Genomic DNA, 6,000 nt, shown 5'->3' with positions numbered 1-6,000 from the left:
TTAGGGTTACATTTAAGACATTTAACATTTACATTTAAGTCATTTAGCAGACGCTCTTATCCAGAGCGACTTACAAATTGGTGCATTCACCTTATGACATCCAGTGGGACAGTCACTTAACAATAGTGCATCTAAAACTTAGGGGGTGGGGTGAGAGGGATTACTTAACCTATCCTAGGTATTCCTTAAAGAGGTGGGGTTTCAGGTGTCTCCGGAAGGTGGTGATTGACTCCGCTGTCCTGGCGTCGTGAGGGAGTTTGTTCCACCATTGGGGGCCAGGGCAGCGAACAGTTTTGACTGGGCTGAGCGGGAGCTGTACTTCCTCAGTGGTAGGGAGGCGAGCAGGCCAGAGGTGGATGAACGCAGTGCCCTTGTTTGGGTGTAGGGCCTGATCAGAGCCTGGAGGTACTGAGGTGCCGTTCCCCTCACAGCTCCGTAGGCAAGCACCATGGTCTTGTAGCGGATGCGAGCTTCAACTGGAAGCCAGTGGAGAGAACGGAGGAGCGGGGACGTGAGAGAACTTGGGAAGGTTGAACACCAGACGGGCTGCGGCGTTCTGGATGAGTTGAAGGGGTTTAATGGCACAGGCAGGGAGCCCAGCCAACAGCGAGTTGCAGTAATCCAGACGGGAGATGACAAGTGCCTGGATTAGGACCTGCGCCGCTTCCTGTGTGAGGCAGGGTCGTACTCTGCGGATGTTGTAGAGCATGAACCTACAGGAACGGGCCACCGCCTTGATGTTAGTTGAGAACGACAGGGTGTTGTCCAGGATCACGCCAAGGTTCTTGGCGCTCTGGGAGGAGGACACAATGGAGTTGTCGACCGTGATGGCGAGATCATGGAACGGGCAGTCCTTCCCCGGGAGGAAGAGCAGCTCCGTCTTGCCGAGGTTCAGCTTGAGGTGGTGATCCGTCATCCACACTGATATGTCTGCCAGACATGCAGAGATGCGATTCGCCACCTGGTCATCAGAAGGGGGAAAGGAGAAGATTAATTGTGTGTCGTCTGCATAGCAATGATAAGAGAGACCATGTGAGGTTATGACAGAGCCGAGTGACTTGGTGTATAGCGAGAATAGGAGAGGGCCAAGAACAGAGCCCTGGGGACACCAGTGGTGAGAGCGCGTGGTGAGGAGACAGATTCTCGCCACGCCACCTGGTAGGAGCGACCTGTCAGGTAGGACGCAATCCAAGCGTGGGCCGCGCCGGAGATGCCCAACTCGGAGAGGGTGGAGAGGAGGATCTGATGGTTCACAGTATCGAAGGCAGCCGATAGATCTAGAAGGATGAGAGCAGAGGAGAGAGAGTTAGCTTTAGCAGTGCGGAGCGCCTCCGTGATACAGAGGAGAGCAGTCTCAGTTGAATGACTAGTCTTGAAACCTGACTGATTTGGATCAAGAAGGTCATTCAGAGAGAGATAGCGGGAGAGCTGGCCAAGGACGGCACGTTCAAGAGTTTTGGAGAGAAAAGAAAGAAGGGATACTGGTCTGTAATTGTTGACATCGGAGGGATCGAGTGTAGGTTTTTTCAGAAGGGGTGCAACTCTCGCTCTCTTGAAGACGGAAGGGACGTAGCCAACGGTCAGGGATGAGTTGATGAGCGAGGTGAGGTAAGGGAGAAGGTCTCCGGAAATGGTCTGGAGAAGAGAGGAGGGGATAGGGTCAAGCGGGCAGGTTGTTGGGCGGCCGGCCGTCACAAGACGCGAGATTTCATCTGGAGAGAGAGGGGAGAAAGAGGTCAGAGCACAGGGTAGGGCAGTGTGAGCAGAACCAGCGGTGTCGTTTGACTTAGCAAACGAGGATCGGATGTCGTCGACCTTCTTTTCAAAATGGTTGACGAAGTCATCTGCAGAGAGGGAGGAGGGGGGGAGGGGGCGGAGGATTCAGGAGGGAGGAGAAGGTGGCAAAGAGCTTCCTAGGGTTAGAGGCAGATGCTTGGAATTTAGCGTGGTAGAAAGTGGCTTTAGCAGCAGAGACAGAGGAGGAAAATGTAGAGAGGAGGGAGTGAAAGGATGCCAGGTCCGCAGGGAGGCGAAGTTTTCCTCCATTTCCGCTCGGCTGCCCGGAGCCCTGTTCTGTGAGCTCGCAATGAGTCATCGAGCCACGGAGCGGGAGGGGAGGACCGAGCCGGCCTGGAGGATAGGGACATAGAGAGTCAAGGGATGCAGAGAGGGAGGAGAGGAGGGTTGAGGAGGCAGAATCAGGAGATAGGTGGGAGAAGGTTTGAGCGGAGGGAAGAGATGATAGGATGGAAGAGGAGAGAGTAGCGGGGGAGAGAGAGCGAAGGTTGGGACGGCGCGATACCATCCGAGTAGGGGCAGTGTGGGAGGTGTTGGATGAGAGCGAGAGGGAAAAGGATACAAGGCAGTGGTCGGAGACTTGGAGGGGAGTTGCAGTGAGGTTAGTGGAAGAACAGCATCTAGTAAAGATGAGGTCGAGCGTATTGCCTGCCTTGTGAGTAGGGGGGAAGGTGAGAGGGTGAGGTCAAAAGAGGAGAGGAGTGGAAAGAAGGAGGCAGAGAGGAAAGAGTCAAAGGTAGACGTGGGGAGGTTAAAGTCGCCCAGAACTGTGAGAGGTGAGCCGTCCTCAGGAAAGGAGCTTATCAAGGCATCAAGCTCATTGATGAACTCTCCGAGGGAACCTGGAGGGCGATAAATGATAAGGATGTTAAGCTTGAAAGGGCTAGTAACTGTGACAGCATGGAATTCAAAGGAGGCGATAGACAGATGGGTAAGGGGAGAAAGAGAGAATGACCACTTGGGAGAGATGAGGATCCCGGTGCCACCACCCCGCTGACCAGACGCTCTCGGGTGTGCGAGAACACGTGGGCGGACGAAGAGAGAGCAGTAGGAGTAGCAGTGTTGTCTGTGGTGATCCATGTTTCCGTCAGTGCCAAGAAGTCGAGGGACTGGAGGGAGGCATAGGCTGAGATGAACTCTGCCTTGTTGACCGCAGATTGGCAGTTCCAGAGGCTACCGGAGACCTGGAACTCCACGTGGGTCGTGCGCGCTGGGACCACCAGAGTAGGGTGGCCGCGGCCACGCGGTGAGGAGCGTTTGTATGGTCTGTGCAGAGAGGAGAGAACAGGGATAAACAGACACATAGTTGACAGGCTACAGAAGAGGCTACGCTAATGCAAAGGAGATTGGAATGACAAGTGGACTACACGTCTCGAATGTTCAGAAAGTTAAGCTACGTAGCAAGAATCTTATTGACTAAAATGATTAAAATGATACAGTACTGCTGAAGTAGGCCAGCTGGCAGTGGGTGCGTTGTTGACACTACACTAATCAAGTCATTCCGTTGAGTGTAATAGTTCTGCAGTGTTGCTATTCGGGGCTAGCAGGCTAGCTAGCAGTGTTGTTTACGTTACGTTGTTAAAAGAACGACAATAGATGGCTAGCGAACCTAGAAAATCGCTCTAGACTACACAATTATCTTTGATACAAAGACGGCTATGTAGCTAGCTAAGTAGCTAGCTACGATCAAACAAATCAAACCGTTGTACTGTAATGAAATGAAGTGAAAATGTGATACAACCTGTGAATGCGACCGGGTAGTTGAGTTCTATACAGAAGACGTTGGCTAGCGTTGGCTAGCTGTTGGCTAGCTAGCAGAGTCACCTACGTTAAGGACGACAAATAGCTGGCTAGCTAACCTCGGTAAATTAAGATAATCACTCTAAGACTACACACTCTAAACCTAAACAACACAATTATCTTGGATACGATGATACGATGATACGAAGACAGCAAAGACAGCTATGTAGGTAGCTAACACTAAACTAATCAAGTCGTTCCGTTGAGTGTAAGAGTTTCTCAGTGCAGCTAATCAGTGGACGTTAGCTAGCTGGCTAGTGAAGACTACGTTAGGACGGCGAAATACGATAATTACGCAATTATCTTTGATACAAAGACGGCTATGTAGCTAGCTGAGAAGAAATTGCTAAGATAAGACAAATCAAACCGAGATATAATGAAAAAGGGTTAGCTCCTAGGGTTAGCTACTAGGGTTATGGTTAGCTACTAGGGTTAGGGTTAGCTACTAGGATTAGGGTTAGCTGTTAGGGTTAGCTACTAGGGTTAGGGTTAGCTACTAGGGTTAGGGTTAGATACTAGGGTTAGCTACTAGGGTTAGGGTTAGCTACTAGGGTTAGGGTTAGCTACTAGGGTTAGAGTACTAAACTAACATATGGAATTGTTTTAATATGGTCATACCATGGATCATTTAGCTATTTGATGTAGAATTTTAGGACCCCTAAAATAAAATAAAAATACATATATTTACTACTACTACTAGGGTTAGCTACTAGGGTTAGCTGTTAGGGTTAGCTACTAGGATTAGGGTTAGCTGTTAGGGTTAGCTACTAGGGTTAGCTGTTAGGGTTAGCTACTAGGGTTAGGGTTAGCTACTAGGGTTAGGGTTAGCTACTAGGGTTAGCTGTTAGGGTTAGCTACTGGGGTTAGCTGTTAGGGTTAGCTACTAGGGTTAGGGTTAGCTACTAGGGTTAGGGTTAGCTGTTAGGGTTAGCTACTAGGGTTAGGGTTAGCTACTAGGGTTAGCTACTAGCGTTAGCTGTTAGGGTTAGCTACTAGGGTTAGCTACTAGGATTAGGGTTAGCTGTTAGGGTTAGCTACTAGGGTTGGGGTTAGCTGTTAGGGTTAGCTACTAGGGTTAGGGTTAGCTCCTAGGGTTAGCTACTAGGGTTAGGGTTAGCTACTAGGGTTAGGGTTAGCTACTAGGATTAGGGTTAGCTGTTAGGGTTAGCTACTAGGGTTAGGATTAGCTACTAGGGTTAGGGTTAGCTACTAGGATTAGGGTTAGCTACTAGGGTTAGCTACTAGGGTTAGGGTTAGCTACTAGGGTTAGGGTTAGCTACTAGGGTTAGGGTTAGCTACTAGGATTAGGGTTAGCTGTTAGGGTTAGCTACTAGGGTTAGGGTTAGCTACTAGGGTTAGGGTTAGCTACTAGGATTAGGGTTAGCTACTAGGATTAGGGTTAGCTGTTAGGGTTAGCTACTAGGTTAGCTACTAGGGTTAGGGTTAGCTACTAGGATTAGGGTTAGCTACTAGGGTTAGGGTTAGCTACTAGGATTAGGGTTAGCTACTAGGGTTAGGGTTAGCTACTAGGGTTAGGGTTAGCTGTTAGGGTTAGCTACTAGGGTTAGGGTTAGCTACTAGGGTTAGGGTTAGCTACTAGGGTTAGCTACTAGGGTTAGGGTTAGCTACTAGGGTTAGGGTTAGCTACTAGGGTTAGGGTTAGCTACTAGGGTTAGCTACTAGGGTTAGGGTTAGCTGTTAGGGTTAGCTACTAGGGTTAGGGTTAGCTACTAGGGTTAGGGTTAGCTGTTAGGGTTAGCTACTAGGGTTAGGGTTAGCTGTTAGGGTTAGCTAGGGTTAGGGTTAGCTGTTAGGGTTAGCTACTAGGGTTAGGGTTAGCTGTTAGGGTTAGCTACTAGGGTTAGCTACTAGGGCTAGCTACTAGGGTTAGGGTTAGCTACTAGGGTTAGGGTTAGCTACTAGGGTTAGGGTTAGGGTTAGGGTTAGGGTTAGCTACTAGGGTTAGCTACTAGGGTTAGGGTTAGCTACTAGGGTTTAGCTACTTAGGGTTAGGGTTAGCTACTAGGGTTAGCTACTAGGGTTAGGGTTAGCTACTAGGGTTAGCTACTAGGGTTAGGGTTAGCTACTAGGGTTAGCTACTAGGGTTAGGGTTAGCTACTAGGGTTAGCTACTAGGGTTAGTTAGGGTTAGCTACTAGGGTTAGCTACTAGGGTTAGGGTTAGCTACTAGGGTTAGCTACTAGGGTTAGGGTTAGCTACTAGGGTTAGGGTTAGCTACTAGGGTTAGGGTTAGCTACTAGGGTTAGCTACTAGGGTTAGGGTTAGCTACTAGGGTTAGCTACTAGGGTTAGGGTTAGCTACTAGGGTTAGCTACTAGGGTTAGGGTTAGCTACTAGGGTTAGCTACTAGGGTTAGGGTTAGCTACTAGGGTTAGGGTTAGCTA

This window comes from Oncorhynchus gorbuscha, unplaced genomic scaffold, assembly GCF_021184085.1.
Source record: "Oncorhynchus gorbuscha isolate QuinsamMale2020 ecotype Even-year unplaced genomic scaffold, OgorEven_v1.0 Un_scaffold_4956, whole genome shotgun sequence".
NCBI classification, from domain to species: Eukaryota; Metazoa; Chordata; class Actinopteri; order Salmoniformes; family Salmonidae; genus Oncorhynchus; species Oncorhynchus gorbuscha.
This window is presented reverse-complemented; position numbering follows the sequence as displayed.